Source organism: Alligator mississippiensis, chromosome 1, assembly GCF_030867095.1.
Source record: "Alligator mississippiensis isolate rAllMis1 chromosome 1, rAllMis1, whole genome shotgun sequence".
Taxonomy (NCBI): domain Eukaryota; kingdom Metazoa; phylum Chordata; order Crocodylia; family Alligatoridae; genus Alligator; species Alligator mississippiensis.
In genome coordinates this window covers 83,605,464-83,627,381 of record NC_081824.1, presented here as the reverse complement: position 1 = coordinate 83,627,381, position 21,918 = coordinate 83,605,464, and the positions used below count along the sequence as shown (strand labels likewise).

The window sequence follows — 21,918 nt, the reverse complement described above, 5'->3', positions numbered from 1 at the left end:
GATATTAAAGCAAAGAATGAGGGGCACTGGCAGAGTTTTGTAGAATGAGCAATGACTCCTCACACTAGCAGCTGAAATTAGTATTTACCAGGAATGGTAACATGCATTCAATTCATAGACTCTAGGCTCCTGCAGATGTATGCAAGCAACTCAGATTGTGACTCGCATGTATTGGAGACTTTTTTTCCTATGTAATACTGAACATTTAAAGAATAAATTACAGGTTGTTCAGGTCACAAACATTAGTGACTTTTTAGACTGTATTTCACAGCTGAAGATGTATGGTTTTTTTTACAGGTAATTCATCAAGCACTTTCCCTTTTTCCTAATCTCTGGTTACACTTTACATGCATAACATTAAAGCAAAACACATTTCTTATCTAGGGTGAGCATGCGAACAGAGGAACTGGGAGTTTTGCTTCTAGTTTAAAACTTTAGGCATGTGTTATCCAAAGCAGAGTTCAAACTGACTCACTAGACATTTACAATCATGTTACAGGCATGTATGAGAACTCCCAGAGTTTCAGAAACTTTTTCTTGTCATCCAAGTAGTAAAAAAAAAAAAATAAAATACTGTATTTACTCAGATATAAGATGAGGGGTTTTTGCCCCAATCAGGATGGGAAAAAAAGTTCCTCCTTTTACTTTCACATACAAGGAAACTTCATTCCATACACTGTCTACCACTAAACTGCTATCAAAAGAAGCAGGTGCTCAGTAATGGAAACCAGCTATGAAGTTGATTAAATGCAACCAACACTGAACATGACTAAAAAACATACAGCCCATAGGGTGCATCCAGATGAGAGCACACATGCATTTCCCTGGGGACAAACAGCAGTGGCACATAGTTGTGCTTCTGCTGCTACTTGTCCCTAGGGAGTGCCTGTGCACACATGCTCTGGTGCCTGGCAAGTTGCCCCAGGTGGGGTAGAGGAGGCTGGGGCCAGTGTTCCAGCGGCAGCAATCTGGGCACGTGGAGCCTGGCTAGCAGCCAGAGCATGGCTCTGGCCATCCAGGCTCTGGTTTCAGGCAGCACATACTGCTGCCATGTGCACCACCCTGGTTTTTTTCAGGTCCTTTTTTTTTTTAAACTGGGATCTCCCGGTGTCAAAACCCCCCACCGTGCTGCTATTTAGGCAGGCAACAGATGCCTGCCTGTGCAATGCGTGCAGTTTGCGGGTCTGTGGCATCCCATACCACACATGCATGCTCATCTGGACATGCCCATTTTGGGCACTAATTCTGATAAAGAACCTTTGAGGGGTGATAGGGGGATTCTGGGTGAACTGTTTGGGCTCTGTTTGGTGATATTTGCCAGACATTTTAAGGATGGTGAAGAAATAGGAATTACTGGAAATGGGAAAGAAAGGCACAGCTCATATGGGAGTGAATAGGATGTCAAAATATATTCACTATTTTGGCTCACCATGACTTGAAAAAGAGCACAGGGGAGGACTGGGTGCAATGGGCATTAGCATATATCATATTCAAATGGGCTGTATTAATCTATCCTTGTGGTAGGTTACCTGGCAGGGGAAATACCATGCATCTGGGTCCAAGAAGGAAGTTTTCCTTAAATGTTCACAGGGATAACTGTTCTGGTGTGGTTTAGTACCCACAAGGTGTTGGGGCTTGAAGCCCACTTTATAGAAATAGGAGGCTCCTCCTTATTTTGCTTCTGTGGCCATATGGCTGAGGGCAGGCAAAACTTGGGGGCATCCGAATCCCAAGCCTGCAGGCTTGGGCCTGCACATAGGACACCTACCAAAAGATTTTGGAAATATCTGAAGCCCCCGACGTTTGTCGGTTGTAGGACCACTTATGGTTCTGGACTGATACACAGATTTAGACTTGATTTGGCTGATTTGACTTGGAACACAAAAAAATTATATAAAACAAACAAAGAAACATCACTTCTTGGCCTCTTGTCAGCTTAGATCAAGTGTAGTTTATGCTTACTGGGCAAGGGACACACCATGACCAAGGAGGCGGTCTTCCTAGTCACACTGGGGAACACCTGACTCCTGGCAGGGGGATAGTACCTGCCAAGGTACAGTATAGTAAACCTTTCACTTAGCTGCTGGAGTGGGAAGGTCTTGGCTTTAAGCCCACTTTATGGAAATGGGAGACTGCTCCCTTATGGCTGAGGACAAGTGAAACTCAGGGGCATCCGAACCCCAAGCCTCCAGGCTTGGGCCTGCAACTAGAATGTCCGCCAATGGTTTTGGAAACATCTGAAGCCCCAACTGGAGGTGAAGGATGTTTGCCGGTAGTAGGGCCACTTATGGTTCTGGACTGACTCGAATTTGGAATTTGTTTTGGCTAATTGGGCTTGGAATACAGAAAATATAAAAAAAAGTTTATACTCTCTCTAAGCAGGAGTCAAAGTGTTACTTAAAAGTGTATTTATGGAGCACCTGTACCAAAACCTTGCAGCAATTTCACAAAAGGTAAAATTCTGGATGAACTAAGTATATAGGTACGCATAATGATTTGCCTTTATGCAAAATACTACAGGCTTATTTATTTTGAAGCAGTGGACATATCTATATGAACTGTTTACTGCAGTTGCCTAATTAGCTCTGCCGTAAAATGTCAGTGTTTATACATGTGGTGCTATTAGGATGGAGTAAACTAATTTACCCCTATAAGTATATAAGTGGGGTATATCAGGATCTGGGAAAACACTTGTTCACCAGGGCTCCCCAAAGAATAATTAGGTCTAATGGTGACAAACTTCAAGAAGGCTTATTCAGACTCACTATAAGGGAAAGCTTCTTTACAGTCCAAATGTCTAAGAGCACCTACTCTAGACTCATTCAAAATGTGTTTGGATGTTTATCTTGCTGGGATCATTTGATCCCTGCAGACCTCCTGCCTCTGGCAGGGAGGCTGGACTTGATCTCACAAGGTCCCTTCCAGCCCCTAATGTCTAATGTCTATGAAATTAACTCCCCTGTAGGGCAGTCCTGCCAGACACAAGTACTAATCTACAAAGGCGTTATATACTCCACCATAACGCATGTGTAGATGCTCATGGCTGGAGCATGAGGGTACTTCCGTGTGGGGGCTGCCTGCTGACTATCCCCACATGGAAGTACCCTCAGGCTCCAGCCAGCCCCTCTGCAACATGTTGAGCCAGGCTGGAGCAGCCCCAGGCTGACGGGCTGACACCCCACAGTGCCCTGCCAGCTGCAGCTGCTCTGACGCAGCTCAACATACAGCAGTACCAGGCACACATGTAAATGGTGCACCCAGGAGCAATAAACTCTGGCATGAACTGTGCCAGAGTTTATTCAATTGTCTTACTAGGATGTGTAGATATACCCATATATATAATTATATTATAATCTGCCTGGCAACTGACTCCCCAGCCCAGCCCAGCCCAGCCCAGCCCAGCCCAGCCCCTGGCTTGTTTACTTTTCATTCCATCCTGGAAGAGCACACACCAACTGCTGCAGCTTCCTTAGCCTGACGAAGGGTTTTTGAACCCGAAAGCTTGCTTAATAACTATTCTCCAACCATTTGGGTTGGTCTAATAAAAGATATCAAATTCACCCAAGGAACCTTGTCTGCCTAGATATACCAAGTGTTTTTAAATTTGGCCTTCATTTCCATGTGGTCTGGTAGTAAGGTGGGGAAGAAATTAGGGGGGCAGAGAGTAAGGGGCCACCTGTCTCCCTGCTACAATTTATTTTCCCTGCTGTAGCAGTGGGAGGGGGACAAATTCAAGGCAAACCTCAAATAATAAGATTCTGTATCTGGAAAGTTATAAAAAATATAAATTTTCCAGATATAGAATCCAATTATTATGGGGAGGGTCATCTTATATGAAATTAAATATGGTATTAGCCAAAATGAAGTTTTTTACACTGCATGTAATTAGCTTGTGGAACTCACTGCCACAAGATGTTGTAGAGGATACTGGCTTAACCGAGTTTAAAGGGACAGTGAACCAGTTCTTGGAGGAAGGGCCCATCAGTAGGTATTGGACATAGTAGATAAGAGTACAGCCTCTGAATCAGAACTTCCCAAATCTCTGAATGCTGGAGTTGCAATGGGAGAAAATTCTGGACATGTCCTGTTCACCCTCCCTCTCAGCATTGAGTAGATGGACCTAAGGTCTATCCCAGTAAATGACATTTCCTATGTTCTTATCTAGCCTTATAGGACCATATTCTTATTTATCCTCAAGGTCCCTATCATAGAATCATAGAAGTAGGGTCGGAAGGGACCATGTAGATCTTCAAGTCTGACCCCCTGCCTGGGCAGGAGGAAAACAGGGCTTAATTGACCCCAGTCAGGTAGGCATCAAGCCGCTTCTTAAAGACCCCCAGGGTAGGAGCCAGCACCACTTCCTTTGGAAGTTAGTTCCAGATCCTAGCCACCCTAACTGTGAAGTAGTTCCTACAGATGTCTAATCTAAACCTACTCTCCAACAACTTGTGGCCATTATTCTTTGTTATCCCGGGGGGGCGCTAGGGGAAACAATGTCTCCCCCAAACCCTTCTGGTCCCCCCTAGTGAGTTTATAGACAGTCACCAGGTCCCCCCTAAGCCTTCTCTTGTGAAGGCTGAACAGGTTCAGGTCCCGTAGCCTCTCATTGTAGGGTCTGCCCTGCTGTCCCCGGATCATGTGGATGGCCCTCCTCTGGACCCTCTCAATGTTGTCCACATCCCTCTTGAAGTGGGGTGCCCAGAACTGGACACAGTACTCCAGCTGTGGCCTGACCAGTGTCATGTAGAGGGAGAGGATCACCTCCTTGGACCTACTTGAGATGCACTTGTGGATGCACAATAAGGTCTGGTTAGCTCTGCCGACCGTGACCTCGCAACGTCGGCCCATGTTCATTTTGGAGTCAATGATGACTCCAAGATCCCTTTCTGCCTCCGTGCTCTCAAGAAGGGAGTTACCCATCTTATAAGTGTGCTGCTGGTTACTACTGCCCAAGTGCAGCACCCTGCTCTTGTCAGTATTGAAATGCATCCTGTTTTTGTTAGCCCACCCCTGCAACCTATCCAGGTCATTCTGCAGTCTTTCCCTCCCTACTGACGTGCCCACCTCACCCCAAATTTTGGTATCATCAGCAAATTTAACAGGTTGCTTTTCACCCCGTTGTCCAAATCGCTGATAAAGAAATTGAACAGCGCGGGCCCAAGGACTGAGCCCTGAGGGACTCTGCTGCCCACTTCCCCCCAGGAAGTGCTATGGCAGAAAAGTTTGTACCTACCCTAGGGCCCTTTACACTCCTAGAGTGCTATAAAAACCATAGTGTAAATGAGAATGTGGCCTAGGGAAAGTGATAGGAAACTCTTACTATCTTCTCCCTCCTACCCCACTTTAAAAAAAAATGTTAAGCTCCCTCTCCAATCCGGAATTACATTTAATAGAATGAAAGTTTCCTTATCTTAAATATCACACGGTCCCCTCCAGTTCTAATATTTATGAAATCTATGAGTTTTGACTGTAAAAGCAGCACACTTGTAATCCCTACAAAGACTTGCCATCTCTTCCTTTCATTCCCTCCCTATCTCATAGTCAGTAAGCTTTAACCCAAGCTGTTGCTTAAGCACTGCTGAGTCCTGTCTGAAAGAGGAAGCTAGTTTCCTTTGGAGCACCAGCAGAAGAGAGACTGAAGCTCAGCTACACTTGAGCTGTATCCAAGATGCTTTTTTTTGTTATAAATTTACTATGGACAGGAGGAAAACAGACAGTGAAGGAGGAGACAGAGAAGAAAGAGAAAATAACAAAAGAAAAGAAGAAAGGAGTAGGAATGATGAAAGAGGAAACAGGAGTGAAGGATGGATAAAGGGTTTAAAGTACATATTTGTACCTGAAAGCTCGCAAAGAATTTTTCCAACTATTTGGCCTAATAAAAGATATCAGATTCACCCAAAGAACCTTGTCTGTCCAGATTCCCCATGAACACTGCTGCTTTTTCAGCAGCCCTTCATTGTGTAGCCCTCTGGCCTTTTAAAATGTACTTCCTTTCAAAAGACCATATTTTAAATAAGGCTTTTAATTTAGAGCACTGAATGAATAGAAAATAGTGGACCTGGGAACTCACAAATTACAATTCATTTCTTCGTTTTCACGTTTTACTTCTCCAGGAGAGAAGTAATCCCACACTGGTATATGGAATAGATTACATCACCTCATGCACCATCTCAGCTGCACTGAGGAGACAGACTCATGACCTCTGACACAAGCTCCCTACCCACCTGACAGAGAAATGGAGAAGCTGGCCTTTCATAATTGCTCTTGCCACCTGTCTATGTGATAGGGGGCATATAGCTCTTACATGTAAGCACATGCTGAATTGTTTTACTTAATCTGAGTCAGAAATTCAAGTGATGACCATCAACCAATTCCCCACAAATTTCACTTAGAGTCAGCAAGCTAGCTGACAGTAAATGCTTGACTCCTGTGGGTTCAAATGTTATGAAATTTGCCCAGATTAATTTTTGTCTGTCACATCTTGCAATGCATTTTATTTAATGTCCTAGTATAATTATATATACACAGGGTATTTCCTAATACAACTCTACAGTTAAAATGTGTGCACTCTCACACATGTATTTCCAAAGACCTACATTTCCAACATTTGGGACCTTTGCTGAGTCATCTTGTTAGAAGCTTCAGTTCTGTCACCAGAAAATCAGATTTAGAAGATTTGCCTAAGACTTAAAAATCATGGTATAAACAAATATTTCTTATAGATCTACAACTCTATCACTTATAATAGTATCTCAGAGATTTGAAACCAACCTTAACTGTAAGTTATGCCCACTACATATAACTGGACTTTTTTATTTTCTAATTTTAGTGAGGCTCCATCTCTTGAAGGAGACAAAGTTTGATTTTAATGTAATTTTTCTTGCTTCACATGCTATCAACAAGTGGAACTGCTACAAAGGCAGCTCACTCATCCATCTTCATGCAGAAGCTTACTAACCTAGTGAGGAGGGCTGTAAACTAAGTTCACCAGAGATGGAGACAAAAGCTGAGAGGTAACTAAAGCCTCTGGGACCTGGATAAAAATTTAGTAAGGGGAAGCAATAATGGAAGCCTTAGCAATGTTTTCAGGGAGAGGATAGGACAGTCCATTATATACCTGAAACATTAATGCACTAACGCAAGAGTATGAAGAAACTATGAAATTATACATACCAGACTTTGAAAAGCAGAGTTTAATAAACTCATGGTCCTGGTGGGAAGGATCCCTTGGGAAGCAATTCTGAGTGGAAAAGGAGTCCAGGAGAGCTGGCTATACTTTAAGAAGGCCCTTTTAAGGACACAGGAGGAAGCTATCCAATGAAGTGCAATAAGGTGGAAGACTGGGAAGTGTAATAAGAGACCAGCCTATCAAGACAGCAATCTCTTCAAGGAGTTGAAATTCAAAAAAAGAATCATACAAAAATGGAAACTTGGTCATAGTACTATACAATAGTTTAAAATTTTAACATAAGCATGCAAGAAGAAAATTAGGAAGGTCAAGGAACAATTTGAGATGCCGCTGGCAAAAGACATAAAGGCCCCCGTCTACATGTTACAGGTATTACACAATTAACCAATTACCTTGAGACCAGCTACATGCTCAAAGTACCTATCATGCTATAAAATGCTCCAACCAGCTATAAATTTAGACCTCGAAAATGTGTACTAACTTTATAGTTGGTTGCAATCAAGCTTTAATTTATGTGTAGCAGGGTCTCCCCCTACAGCTGACAGGGCTCCCAGCGACAGGGGTGCATCATGCCCAGCTGGGACTGGGTCCTGGCAACACAGGGACCCAGAGCTCCCCAGCTGTGGATGCTGGTTGCCAAGACCCAGCTGAGGCTTGGCAGCTGTGGGGCATATAGCAAACCCCCAGCCCTAGGGGTTTCATGAACCTCTGAGGCTGGGAGATTGTGGCTGCCATGAACTCCCAGCCCTGAGGGTTTCACATACAGCCTTGGCGAGGGCATCATGCCCCTATGTCGGCAATAAACATGATGGGATCTAATGCAGAATCCCACAACATACCTCCTTCCATGCACATGGGGCATGGCAGGAGGCATGATTGTGTGGATCATGCATTAGATCCCACCATGCCTTTACCTGCACTTGTTGAGGGGTTCAAAGGACAATAGAAATGGCTATTATAAGTGTCGAAAGTAAAAGGAAGACCGGAAAAACCATAGGTCCATTATGAAATGTAGAATGATGCCAAGAAGGATGAAGTATTTAATTCCTTTTTTACTTCTGTTTTCAGAAATGGGAGCAGCCATGAAACGACGGGTGTAGTTAGCAGCAAAGATAGGGAAGGAGTCAAACAACAGTCAGACAGAACAGGTTAGGAATTACTCAGGAATCTAGATGCTTTCAAGTTGGAAAGGCCAGAAGGGGTGTACCCTTAGGTACTGAAGGTATTAGCTGAGGTAATTTTGGAGCCATTGGCTATCCTCTTTGACAACTTGTGGAGGTTGGGGTAAGTTCCTGGATAATTGGAAAATGGCAAATATAGTGTCCATATGTAAGAAAGGGAAGAAGGAAGATCCAGGGAGCTACAGACCAGTCAGCCTGACCTCTATACCTGGGGGGATTGTGGAGCAGGTCCTCAAGGAATCCTTCATGAAGCACCTAGAGGAAAACAAGGTAATAAGGAACAGCCAGCCTGGATTCACCAAGACCAAATCATGCCTGACCAATGATTTCCTTCTGTGACAAAGAATCAGGGGGAGCATCTACACATGCCATTAGCATGCAACAATAAACTCTGGCACATGTTGCACTGGAGTTTATTGCTCCTAGGCACTGTGTTTACATATGTGCCCAGAACTGCAGCACACTGAGCCAGGTCAGAGCAGTCCCAGCTAGCAGGTGGCCGGGGACGGGGGAAGGTAGCCTTCTAGCCCAGAGCTCCTCCAACCTAAATCAACGTGCTGCCGAGGATCTAGCTGGGGCACAAGGGTGCTACAGTGTGGGGCTCACTGGCAGGCAGCTCCCTCACTGAAACAACTTTGTGCCCCAAACAGCCAGGTCAGCATGTACACATGTGCTGCTCAGCACAAAAAAACTCTGCAGCAGGGCAGTACTTTCATTTATAAGTACTACCCTACTGCAGAGTGAATTCATTTGCTGCAGCCTTATAGGGCTGCATATGTAGACATGATACATTTACTGAAGAGCATTTTTAAGGTCTAATTTAGTCTACTCTACAGTAAGTGTCTTGTGTAGACACATCCAGGCTCTGTGCATAAGGGGAGAGCAGTGGATGTGATGCAACCTTGACTTTAACAACCTTGCCTTTCAACACTGTTGAAAGATTTAATACCAGTTTTCAAATACATGAAAGGTGATTATAGAGAGGATGGGGGTGGGATTTTCTTTGAGGCTGTAAGGGCCAGAACTAGGAGCAATGGCCTCACACTTCAGTGGAGGAAATTGCGTTTGGAAATTAGGAAGAAACTTCTCACTATGAGCATGGTCAAGAATAGGAATAAGGTAGGAAAATTGTGGAATCTTTGTCCTTAGAAGTTTTCAAGAGCAGGTTAGCAGGTTTATACTTGGCTGGGATGGTTTAGTCAGGGATGACACTACTTGACAGTAGGCCTGTGCAAAATGGCTAGTATTCGTTTCAGATTCAGTTTCAGCCAATTCGGAGGACAGTGATTCGATTCGGTGATTCAAATCACTGTCCCAAATCAATACGGCCGAATCTGATTTGGAGATTCAGTCGTTGCCAAATGTCTGAATCACCCAGGCTCATCCCCTGCCTGCTCTCCCAGCCCTGGCAATGGCTGCCCTGCCCACCCCAGCTCCTGGCACTTGGGGAAACAAAATGCCCTGACTCACTGGGTGTTGCCAGGTGAGGGGGGGGGGAGCTATTCCTGCTGCCCCTCACTGCCCCACGCTGTGTGTTTGGAGGCTCTGCAAGAGCTCCCCACCCCCCCTGTTCCCCCAGTCCCCACCATAGCTGCCCCACCCACCCCATCTCTGGCCCTTTAAGAAAAAAAACCAACCCCCCCCACACTTACCATTCCTGCCCAGCAGGGGGCCATCCCTGCTACCCCCCACTGCCCCGTGCCATGTGGGGGGCTCTTCCATGAGCCCCCTGAAGCCAAATCTCCTCCGAATCGAATCAATATCCAAAGCTTCACACAGACCTACTTGACAGGGGGCTGGACTAGATGACCTGGTGAGGTCTCTTCCAGCCCTATTTTCCTATGATCCTTTGAATGCTCAAAACTAACCCTCCCCATGCAATTAGGGCAATCTGACAGATTATGAAGTGTCTTTTAGGTTGGACTGCCTTAAGGTGCCTGTGCTACGCTCAAGGAAGGACTGTAGCATTGGGAAGTGATGGGACTATAACGTGCTTTAAGAACAATGTGGATATTTGTTTCCTGTATAGGTAAAAACATTTGAGCCGAGATCTCCCACAGACCTAATCAAATTGGTGCTTTATTTCCCGAGATCTCTCCATTGATCTTTACTGGAGTTGATTCACAATTCATTTCCTGGTTTTCCCTTCAACTTTCATATAGATTGTAGTGGCTTATATTTTCCCTATGCCGCATTTGAAGATTAACACCATGAACAAAAAATACAAACTCTGTTTTCCCCCAAGCTCTCTCCCCTAGCGTTCTGCTTCACATGCAATCCTGCATTCCTTGCACAACCAAAACACCTCTGAAATTAACAGGAATGAGAAGAATTCAAAATCAGACCCCAATTGTTATTTCTTGAGGTGGGTTGAGAGGTCAAGCTTTAAGTAATATCTTCACAATAAGAAAGCAATACATATACGTACATGAATTTAAAGATACATATAAATAAGTTCTCATAGCTAAAGGTGTCAGAACAAGATGGCTGGAAACAGAAAATGCAAAGAACTTTAAAGTCCAAAAAGATAGCAAATATCTCTGTTCTCCCAATGGGAAAACTAAAGCATAAAGAAATTAAACCAGTCATTGAAAATAACAAAACCAGAAAGTGGCAGCAAAAGGAATAAAACCTAAATGTCCTGACTACAAGCTGACTTCCATGTATCAGGCCCATGATTCCATCCAGCTATTTCAGCATACGACTTTTAATACTGCTACAAACGTGAGGCAAATTTGTGTGCAAAAAATGGACCAAGCTGAGTAAAACATGATGGTAACAAATTTTTTTTTGTATACTGTTTTAACACCAGTAACAGATGTGCAGCAGTGGTGAGGAAGCTTATTCCTTTGTTTATTGTATATAAAGTTTGGGGTGAAAGGTTCGACACCAAAATATCTGTGAACAAGTAAATAGCAAAAAACACCTTCATCATGATCTTATGTACAGCCAGAGCATCACTTGAATTAGCTTGATAGCATTATGCGCTTTTCATCAGTTATAAGGCTTTTGACAACAAATAGAAAAGGTTTGCAATGGTAGAAGAAATTACTCTGTGATACAGATTTTTATCAATGCTCTTATATCTTTCTGGTTTCTCCTTACACAATATATAAATAATAGTACTTTCAGTTTCTATTGCACCTCTGAGAATCCCAAAGTACTTTACCGATTAATTTAGCTTCACGCGAGCTCTGAGATATATGTAAGCAGTATCCCGATTTTTGCTGGAAACTGAGGGATAAAATGTGATATCTTGACCCCATTCAAATCAATTGCACAAATCCTATTGACTTTAATGAGGTCAAGATTTCACCTAGAGTTTAAGCAATTTGGCCAAGGTTGTACAACATATCTGTAACAGAGGTTAGACTCCTATTTCTTCTCTGCTGTATTAGCAGATTAATCTAGAGAGAAACTGAGAAAACAGGTAAAACAGGCAGCTGGCATTTGAATTACATTTTACTTATGCTTTCAGTTATAAAAAGTAATTACTATTGTAAAGCAGTAATATTATTAAAATTCAAAGAATATATGGATATTACATGATTATGAATAGAAGAGCAAATGGTGAATAAGTTGTTTTCTGTTAATATGTTCTCATGCTGTGAAAACATTTCAAAACCCCTTTTGGATAACTGCATGAAAACAAATATTGGAGAAAATTATATTTTGCCTGAAATATCCTAAAGAGCTTAACAAAAATTGACAAAACATAATTATTACACATGTCCTACAATTCTTGTCTAGTCACACAACTTATATCAATTCCAGTTTCAAAATTACAGTATAGAGTAACTCTGAAATTCTGGATTCCCCCCAAATGTATAAATCATAGTGACACTGCTTTTTTGATGGTTAATAAACTGTAATAAAATTCAAATTGCATTCCACAATGTTTTACAGAGTTAAGTAATATAATACAGAGAGAATACCATGGAGAAAAATAAGAGGAAAGTGAAAGAGAACTTAAAAGAGAAATTTAAGGGAGATGAGATACGTTTTGAGGCTCAATTTGAAAATGCAGTAGAAAAGCAACCAACAAGTTGAGCTGTATTTTCATTCCTGTGCTCAGCAACTGCAGATGTCAGGGCCCTGTTGGATGGTTCTGCAATGGAGAAGTAATCATCAAATGTGGAACTCAAGTATACTCTTTACGGTGGGGGCATCTACACATGGGTTTCACTGCGGAGTTGACTCATTAGCTCCGCAGTAAAGCATCACTGGGCATGTATACACAACACACTCAACTTTGCATTATCATAGTTTACTTTAAAGTAAGCATGTGCATGTACTCATGCACATGCTTACTTCACAGTAAACCCCACTAATCCTGAGTAAATTTTCAACCTGCAAATGCAACTAGTAAATTAACTCAGGATTAATGGCAATATAGTGCTCGTACAGATGCTGGACAAAGGGAAAAATCTCCTCTCTGTCAGCCATCCACCAGGGGGCAAGAGATAGGTCCCTGCCCCTGGGATGTGCCTGCTGTTGGGGTAGGCTTCACCACAGAAACCCCAGCAGGGACTATATCCCCCTGACCTTGCAGCAGCAAGCTCCAAGCCCCCTTTTCTGAAGTCATGATTGGGGAGCAGGGGCTGGGGTGGGAACAGGCTCCCCAACCTGTTCTCCGCCACCAGCTCCACACTCAGAGCTGGGCAGGAACAAGCTCCCAAGCCCCTGCCCTACATGCCCAGGTGGGGACAATGTCCCCCTGCCTCAGCAGCAGGGAGCTTCCACCCTCTGTTCCCTGATCACCTGCGCCTGACCAAGACAGTTCCCAGCCAGCTCCAGGCTATGTGGGGAAGTATCTGCAGCCTGGAGTTAGTGGGAGACACATCCTGTTTCAAGCAGCCCCCAGCCAGCTCTGAGCTGCACATCCAGACTTCCCCATGCAGCCCAGGGCTGGCTGGAAACTGTCCCAGTCAGGGGCAGGTCCTAGCCCTATGCTCCAATTGGGCAATAAAGGCACAAAAGACCTGCAGGGGTGAGGTAGGTCCTATTCCCCTGCCCTGATTCACTGGTGGAACAGCTAGCAGCAAGCTAACTGCAATCTGCCCCACCAGCAGATTGGGGCAGAGGGCAGGAGGCTAGGGCCTGCCCCTCCCCTGCAGTTCTTTGCAAGCCCCGTTCCCTTGATCATGGAGCCAGGGCCAGGAGCTCCCTGCTGCCAGGGCAGGGGGCATTGTCCCCATTCCAGCAGCAGGCAGCCCCCTGGGCCAGGAGACAGCTGTCTCCTTGCCCAGTGCTCCCTGCCAGACCCTGGGGTAGCATCCAGGGAGAGCCTGGAGCTCCCCTTGATGGCAGCAAGGGCCAATTGAAAGGCTGCAGGAAACTGGGTGCAAATCTTCTCCCTAATCCCCGCATGTATAGACGCCTGCCCAAAAGGGCTTACACCAGATTAGTTTACACCTGTGTAAACTTAAGACAGAGTAAATGCATGTGTAGATGTGCCCACTGTCTACAGGTGTAGTGCTATTAGGCCAGAGTAAACTAATTAATTCCACTGTAGAATAGTACTGCCCAGCACAAGTATATTATCCTACTCCGTTATTTACCCCACCGCAACACATGTGTAGACAGTGTCTGGGGCTGGCTGGGACACAAGGGTGCTATAGTGCAGGGGCTGCCTGCCTGTGCCCCAGCCAACCCCTCAACTCAGGGGCGATGCGTAGGGGATGTACGCGAGTCCATGTGCACCCCCTGAGTGTGGTGGCGCACCCCCTGAAAAAAGGCACCACTGACAGTGCCGGTGGCATCTGCAGGAGCTCCCAGCTTATCGTTGCTGGGATCCCACCACTGCCACTGCACTCCCGCCACCACCAGCACAGCCATGCCCCCCCAGCCACTGGGGGCGCATGTTGTTCACACCTCCACCGCACACTGAGCTGGGGAGGAGCAGCTCCAGCCTGGCAGGCTGATGACATCCTAGACCTCCTGCCAGCTAGGGTTGTACTGCCCAGGCTCAATGTGCTGCGGTCCTGGGTGAATATGTATACGTTGCACCCAGGAGCAATAAGTTCCAGCATAAACTGTGCCAGAGTTTATTTAGGCATACTAATTGCACCTGTAATTCCTATATTTTACATACTAATCCTTCAGAGGTAACCACAATGGCATGCAGATCATTTCCTCCTTCAGGGATCTCAACCAAACCCAATGCCCAGTTACCAGGGAGCTATTCTGTTCCCTCAAAATGGACTCTTAAAGATATTAAAAATAGAGTGCAAACTCCCTTGCTGTTTGACTTACGTCCCTCACAAATGACATGCAGATCGAAACCAATATTTCTTCAAGAACTGAAAAATTCTTACAGATCAGGACTTGCTTTATGATGTGTAACAGCATGATCTCATGACTCCTGCCACAAGAGTGTAGCGCACAAAATCACCAGATAGCGGGTTTCATGGATAGTGAAAGCAGGTTCTTTAACTGATCATATATGAAGGAAAAAAGAGAGTTTTAAAAGAAGCAAAGAGAGAACCAGAAACAGTAGTGTGCGACGTCTTCACTAGTCCATTTCCTTCAGTCTTTGCACCAAAAATAACCATATACAGAAAGGATCTCCTTCCTTTGTAAAAGAGGAGTGAAAGCATGGTATTGGCCAAAGGCCCTCTCTGTTCACTCCCTTGGCCCTGAAGCAGCAGATCTCAGGGGAACTGTAATTCCTGCTCCGTCAGTCCTGTCACTGTTGCTGGGGAAAACTGGTGAGCATCAAGAAAAGAAAACGTAATTTTTTGATCAGGAGAGCAAGAATATACGGATTGGAGACTTGCGACTCGTGAAGGCGATGTGGGAGTTTCAACCATCAAGGCAAGAGACTCAGTAGAACCTTCTCTGCTAAGACCTGTGCAACAAATTCTAAATTAAAAATGTAAATAAAATGAACTTAGAGGATGATATAACCTGACTGGAGCTATCTGCACTTGGCACAGCACCAAGGAGAGGAGAACAGCTCTTTTAGGTCATTGCTTTAAGTCACGTCTTTACTCCAGGACCAAATTAGTCTTCAAAATAGAGTAGAACAGCTATCCATGATCTCCTCAGGGGCTGTTATGCCCAAGTGTCTAAGTCACATTCCCTATACTGTGTGCCAAGCAGGGTGGAAATGTACAAGCTACTTTTATGGCTCAGCAGTACCCCGGAATAACCCTCAAACAAGTTTTATGTACACTTTGTGCCAGCATCCTGGTACCAAAATGTAACTTTGAACTGGGGCTGGGCTGTGCTGTGGAAGTAACAGACTGCATTCACCTGAATGTATAGAATATAAAGGCTGCAGGTTGTGAGTGAGGGGTACCAGAAGGTCTTGGGGGGGGTGGCGGGTTGTGAGTGAGGGGCACTGGCAGGGTTAGGGGACTGTGGGTTGGAAGTGAAGGGCAACGCCAGGGCCTGGGAGCTGCAGGTCAGGAGTGAGGGGCACTGGCAGGGCTGGGGGGGGCTATGGGTTGGGACTAAGGGTCACTAGCAGGAGCGAGGGGCAACAGCATGGGCAGGGGCAGGGCATAGGCATATCAGGGCTGCTAAGCACCACAAAGTGGAGGCGAGTGTGTTGGGGGGGGGGGGGAACACAACTGCAGCTGATCAAGCATAGTGGTGAGTGAAGGAGCTAGGATGAGCTCTGATCTATGATAAAAAAAAACAAAATCATTTACCAAAATATATAGCTATTTAGAATTTATTTTATAATAATGATTGAGTCAGTGGTAGGCTTCCAAATTGCTTTAAAATTATAAATTTATCAATAAAACATTGTTTTCAACTGATACCTATACATAATGGTATTTAATCAGAGAACTTGGGATTTTTTATCAAAGAAAATTGTGATTTTTAAACAGAAAACCAGGATCCCTGCTCATGAAATAGTGGCCAAGCTAGTTTGGTTAAAATGCATAAATATGTACATAGAAATAGCAAACACTAGGCATAGATTGTATGGCCACCACAGGAATAAACTTGACTACTAAGTGATTTAACTGAAAGATGGGCAGATTTTGCTAGGGGATGAAGTGGATATTCATGTCATAGGTTCTCTTATTACAAACTTATGTGTTTTGCTTTCGAAATAAAATACTAGGAAGCCGGATGCAAATAAATCACTTCACCTACCTGTGTGCTAGTACTGCTAATTGATAGAAAAGGATTAATTATTGTATTTTTCTCATACCTTAAATGTTTAAAACTGATGCCAATCTACTCCTTGACCACTCAAATCCTCTCAAGTTTCAGGATGGTGAAAGCTCCCTAAAAACAAAAACATTACAGGAAAATTAGTATTAATTGTTAACATGCACTGCTCACTATGTGCGTAACAGGACCATTTAGTCAGACAAAGTAGTGACAAAGAAGACACTGAAGGGTGGGAGTATTAGATGTAAGCACAAATTATTGGTATTAACATCATAAATGCAGTATCCTTCCATCACAGTTATGCTATGTACTTATGATAGGCTGATGGAGCTCAAAGTGCCCTGAACCTCTCAAATGCAGCTCATGAAACTAATTCAGCCTTGAGGCATTTCCCCCTATAGATATTTTTTCATTCTAAGAAAATATAAAAGTAAACGTGATTTTCTAACTAAACAGAAGACTTTGTGCCCAGGACATGGCAGGTTTTGAGGAAAAAAAATGTTCCTTGCATGTGATACACACAAACAGAATCAAGTTTTTCCTGCTTGTTTTTCAAATTATTTTTGCATTGAATTTTGTCTCATCTCCCTCCCTTTCCCCTTAGTCTATCCTAACTGAAATGCAAACTCAAGAACATTAAAATCAAATATATTAAGCCACTAAGTTCAGACAAGTTTGAAATGAAGTAAAGCAAGTTCATCCCACATACTGTATTTTGGCTGGAGCACTGTTGAAAATGGATGCTGTCAGTGTCTATGAGAGAGGAGGTTCTGGTGGCTGAAAAGTAGGGTTAAACTCTGTCAGGTGAACTGGATTTTCATAGTCTTTTAATGATTCTTTCTGCCTGATGAAATGTAGCAAAACAAATTATCCTCACAATTTTTTTGGTACTGAAGCTCAGGACATGAGAAAAGATCTCTACTACCCCTCTGCTTTGGATACTCCACTTCAATCATTAGCTCATTATCATTAGTGACCACTTATCAGGAGTAAAAGAAACTCAAGTGATAAGCCCTTTATGGTTGATTAGTATGTAATGTTTCTGTTTTATTTTTATTGAACTATTGCCTATGTTTTGGGGCTTCTTTACCACACTTATGCACCAGTGTATATGCTGAATCCAATTTCCTTCCATTAAAGAGATATCTATTTTCTTGTTTTTCTAAGTTATGTTGTTTGCTACCTTCTAATCTAAATCTGGCCTATTGCCTGCATTTTCAGCATTTCCAAAATACACTAATATCATTAAATGATGAATGAATCTTTTTTGGAACAAATAGAAACTACTTTTACCATGCTGCTTACCATTCATGTGTTAATAAAAGGCAATAAAACATACCTGGTAGTTAAGAATTTTATACTGAAAAAAAAACACACATACAAATCCAAAAACTTTAGAAGTCACCCAAATTTGAACAGCAAAATGTGAAAGGTGATGCTTTATATTCTATCCCAGCATTGGTAGTTATTTCAAAGAACTAATATGCAGTTGTCAAATAATTTGTATTCTAGACTATTTTGTATGAAAAAGGTTTTAAATAAAACCTCTGAATTAAAAAAAAAAAAGTATGTCTTCTTATACAGATACTCAGAGTGATATTTAATCATATAGTTCATCCCAGGTAGTGAATAAAATACCATGGTACCCTGTTACATATAAGAAAATCATCATAAATAAATTTGCTAGCAAACTTCACAGGTGAAGAAAAGTGTTTGCTCAGTTGTAGTATGAATATAGGGAGATCAAACAGGGTGAAAAAGACCACAAGGCCAAAGGAGTGTGTAGATGGATAAAAGGGGATGACAGAATGTGTGAATGAAGAAATAGAAAATAGGGGAGAAAAGATGAGAGGCACATGGGTTAATAGTAGAAAAAAAATAAAAGAAATTAAACCTAAGGAGAAATGTGGAGATGCCAAAAAGAAAAGGAAGGCAGTGGAAGAACAGAAAGGATCATGGACTCCCAGACCAAAACTTCAGGCTCACATATACCAATTCTAAGTGAGTCCTTGTACTCAAGGTAGAAGAAATAAAGCTACAAACATTAATGTTATATTTGTTAATCCAGAGATCAATTTCATCAATAGAGACTGCAGGCGAGGGGAAAAAGGAAGAATAAGCGTAGGGTGAGCATGTGTGCACTTTACCCATTACTTGCACACACACATGCACACAGACTGACTATGCTTCCTTTGAGAGCTGCAGCTAAAAATCACAATTTGGGAAAAAGATGGCTTTAAGCTATTTTTATACCCTTGTAATTCTGTACTGCTGCAGACACTAGAAATGGCACCAGTAATACATGTAAAATTCAGGTGGTTAGCAGTATCCCAAGTGAATATAAGGCAGCAGCAATACAAAAAATTGACATGACAGTGTTCACTGTAACTCCCCCAACCTGACTCCCTACTTCTGCCACAGTACCATGAACTAGACAGGTTGTAGTTAATCACACTCATTTCTAACAAGGGAGAACATCTCCCTAGCTGTGTTTGGGGATTTTATGGCCTTTCTATGCTGTCACTGGGCATGTCTACATGTACACTTTACTGCGCATTACACTAACGTGCAGTAAAGCATCACCATGAACATGTGTGCCACTATTACTGCGTAGTAGATTAAAGTAAAGCACCATTGGGTAGTATCAATAGATACAGGTAATACCTGATGGTGCTTTACATTAATGCATCTAACTGCATGTGTAGATGCTGGCCTGGGAGCAAATTGCTCCTGATCAGCCCGGGCAGCAGGGGGCCACAACTGCTTAGCTTAGTCCTGAGCTCTGGGGGGCAGGGAAGGAGCAGTCCCTGGCTCCAAGGACAGCTCTGGGCAGCGTGGAGCTAGGCCTTAGTTCTGAGTTTCGGGGGGGGGGGGGGTGAAGGGCAAGCTGGTCCTGGCTCTGGAGGAAGCTCTGGGTCATGCAGAGCCTGAGACCTGAGCTCCACACCACCCAGAGCTATCCCTGGAGCCCTGAGCTCTGTGCAGCCCTGGACTACACTGCTCCCATCAGGTGCAATTTGCTCATAACCTGGGTACACATGTAGATGCACATCTAGGAGTAGTTTACTGCACATGAATTTACTGCACAGTAAATTCCTGCACAGAGATTTTGTGTGAGATTTTGCACAAGATTTCTGCAAACTCACCTCCTACTCTCAAGCTTGGAAGAAATTTCTAAGGTCCACAGGTCTTCCTTCAAAATATCAGGCATTTTGTTTGGACTATGATCAGTGGTGTCATGGCTATAGGAGCCACAACCATGAAGGAGTATTATACAGATTAGAAAGGGGATAAAGACATTAAACCTGTCAGGGCAATCTGAAGTAAAGATGTCTCTCAAATTCTTGAACCTCTCTGTTGGCTAAATTCAATGTCTGTTGTTATCGTTCAATGATACTGTGTCATGACTTTTAGTTTTACAGGTCTCTGGGGTTATTAGTTAATGTATAAACATGTTTGGGGTTCTAGTTACATCTGTTTCTCCTTTCAGCTAGGCAAACTGTTGATGAGAGAAATTCTAGGATTTCTTTTCTTCAACTACGTTTTTTATAGATTATTCATAACATTCAACAATTATCAGCCACAGAGTTCCTTTTCCTCAAAAAGAGATGCAATGGTATGGTATGATTTAGAATATAATACGAGTTTATTGCAAAGGTAACTTTATATAATGCTGTTGTTAATATAATAAGTAAGGTTATTGAATCTGTGCGGGCCGAGAGCGATCCGGGCCCTTTCTCGCACCGCGCAGGCTGTGGCCAGCAGCCCGGGCACGCTGGGTCGGAGAAAACAGGCGGCACGCTAAAATTAGGCACGGACGCTTAATGGTTGTTTAAGATTGTTTACTTGCACCGAAGATGGTCACGGTGCAGGCTGGAAAACTTGCTTGAGTTGCAGTTACAGATAGAAAAGAAGAGAGGCGGACTAGAGTTCCTTTCCGTGAACATTCTTCTAGCCCATCCGGTTGGAGGCTCTAAACCGCGAGCCCGTCGCGCCAACCGAAGAAAGTACTCGAAGAAAAGAGCTCTGAATACTCACATGAAGTTTGCTAGGCTCCGTGGAACTTGTGCGCGCAGGGAAGAGGGATATGTCGAGGATTGTGCTCGGCGACGGGGAGAGGCTAGAGGCTGGTCAGACCCCTGTTGCCTTCTTGATATTCACGCTGGGTCCAATAGGCTCTGCAGCGCTTAGAGATCTTCACACAGTGTGAAGTCTCCTCCTCCTGGTGTTCGTGGAGTCCTCCAACTTGGGTGGAAACCACTCAAGCTTTTTATACGGCTAGCAAGCCAATCACTAGCCACCACATGTGAATAATTTCACGCAAGCCCATAATGGGGCTCGAATTATAATACAAATGGCGGGAACTCTTTGCACCATGCATCTCTGTGCTGCAAAGAAGAAATGCACACTGCAAAGAAAGCTACAAATTGGCGGGAAAATAATTCAGTGGTGCCAAAGCACACACAAAACAAAAATCACACCCTTGGGTTGTGACAGAATCTAGTAAGGAAGGGGGGAATGACCTGGTGGAAGAGAAGAAAAGTAATCTTGTAGCTAAAATACAATACTAAGGCCTATTTTATGGGGGTAGGGGGAGAGGTAAATGATGTTTTTAAAGTGAGTAGAGATCCTCATCTCTTATATAAAGCAATAGTTGTATAATATTATTCTCTACTGGAGAGACATTTTATAAAGCTAAATCAAAGCTGACATTTTTAAGCTGTTTTAGTGGATCGACACAAGCACATTTTAAAGCTGTTTTAACACAGTTGACAGCCCAGAGGTCGCAAGTTCGAGGCCACAGCAGAAGCACTCATGGTGCAGCCCTGTCAGATTCCAAAGAATATGCAAATTCTGCTAAATACCTTGTCACAAGGGCACAAAAAAAGGAAAGGAAGTTGGTCAATACAAAAACAGGTTTATTCTACACCATATGTCCCCATCTACCTGTGTGAGTAGCTTTGTTTTACATTTCCACTTCTCACAAGGCTGGTGAGGTATCATGATCAAGGCTCAGGCTCATTACATAGTACGTGTCAAATATGGTAAGACGGAAGTAGCAGAGAACATTAATTATTGTCCAAAGAGGAATGGGTTACAGAGATTGGTGAGGTCAGCAAGAAATGCCACCATATCACGAATCACCCTTTACTGTACAAAGAGCTCAGCAAAGAGGCAGTCTCAAATTGGGCTCTGTAGTTGCAAGATTAATCTATCTTGTCATGTAGTTCCATAGCCATGGGGTTTCCATCAAAAAGTTGTGCCCTTCCTGTCTAAGAGCATCAACATAGGCTCTGTCACCTGCAATGTCCCTGAACATTAAGTGCTTTGAATCAGCGTGGAAAGGCATAGCCCCAAGGCAATTGGGTACAAGCCCATTCAGAGATTTGAGAATAATAATACAATTAAAGCATT

At 43.4% G+C, this 21,918-nt stretch overlaps 1 long non-coding RNA gene across 4 annotated transcripts in view; it reads right to left on the bottom strand.

Moving 5' to 3' along the window:
* Positions 1-21,918, bottom strand: part of LOC132252103 (uncharacterized) — a 519,299-nt gene that overhangs the window by 240,763 nt on the left and 256,618 nt on the right. For all 4 annotated transcript variants that reach the window (XR_009463852.1, XR_009463853.1, XR_009463850.1 and 1 more), the window contains one exon: positions 16,541-16,617. This is a non-coding gene — a long non-coding RNA (uncharacterized LOC132252103). The remainder of the gene's footprint in view (positions 1-16,540; positions 16,618-21,918) is intronic.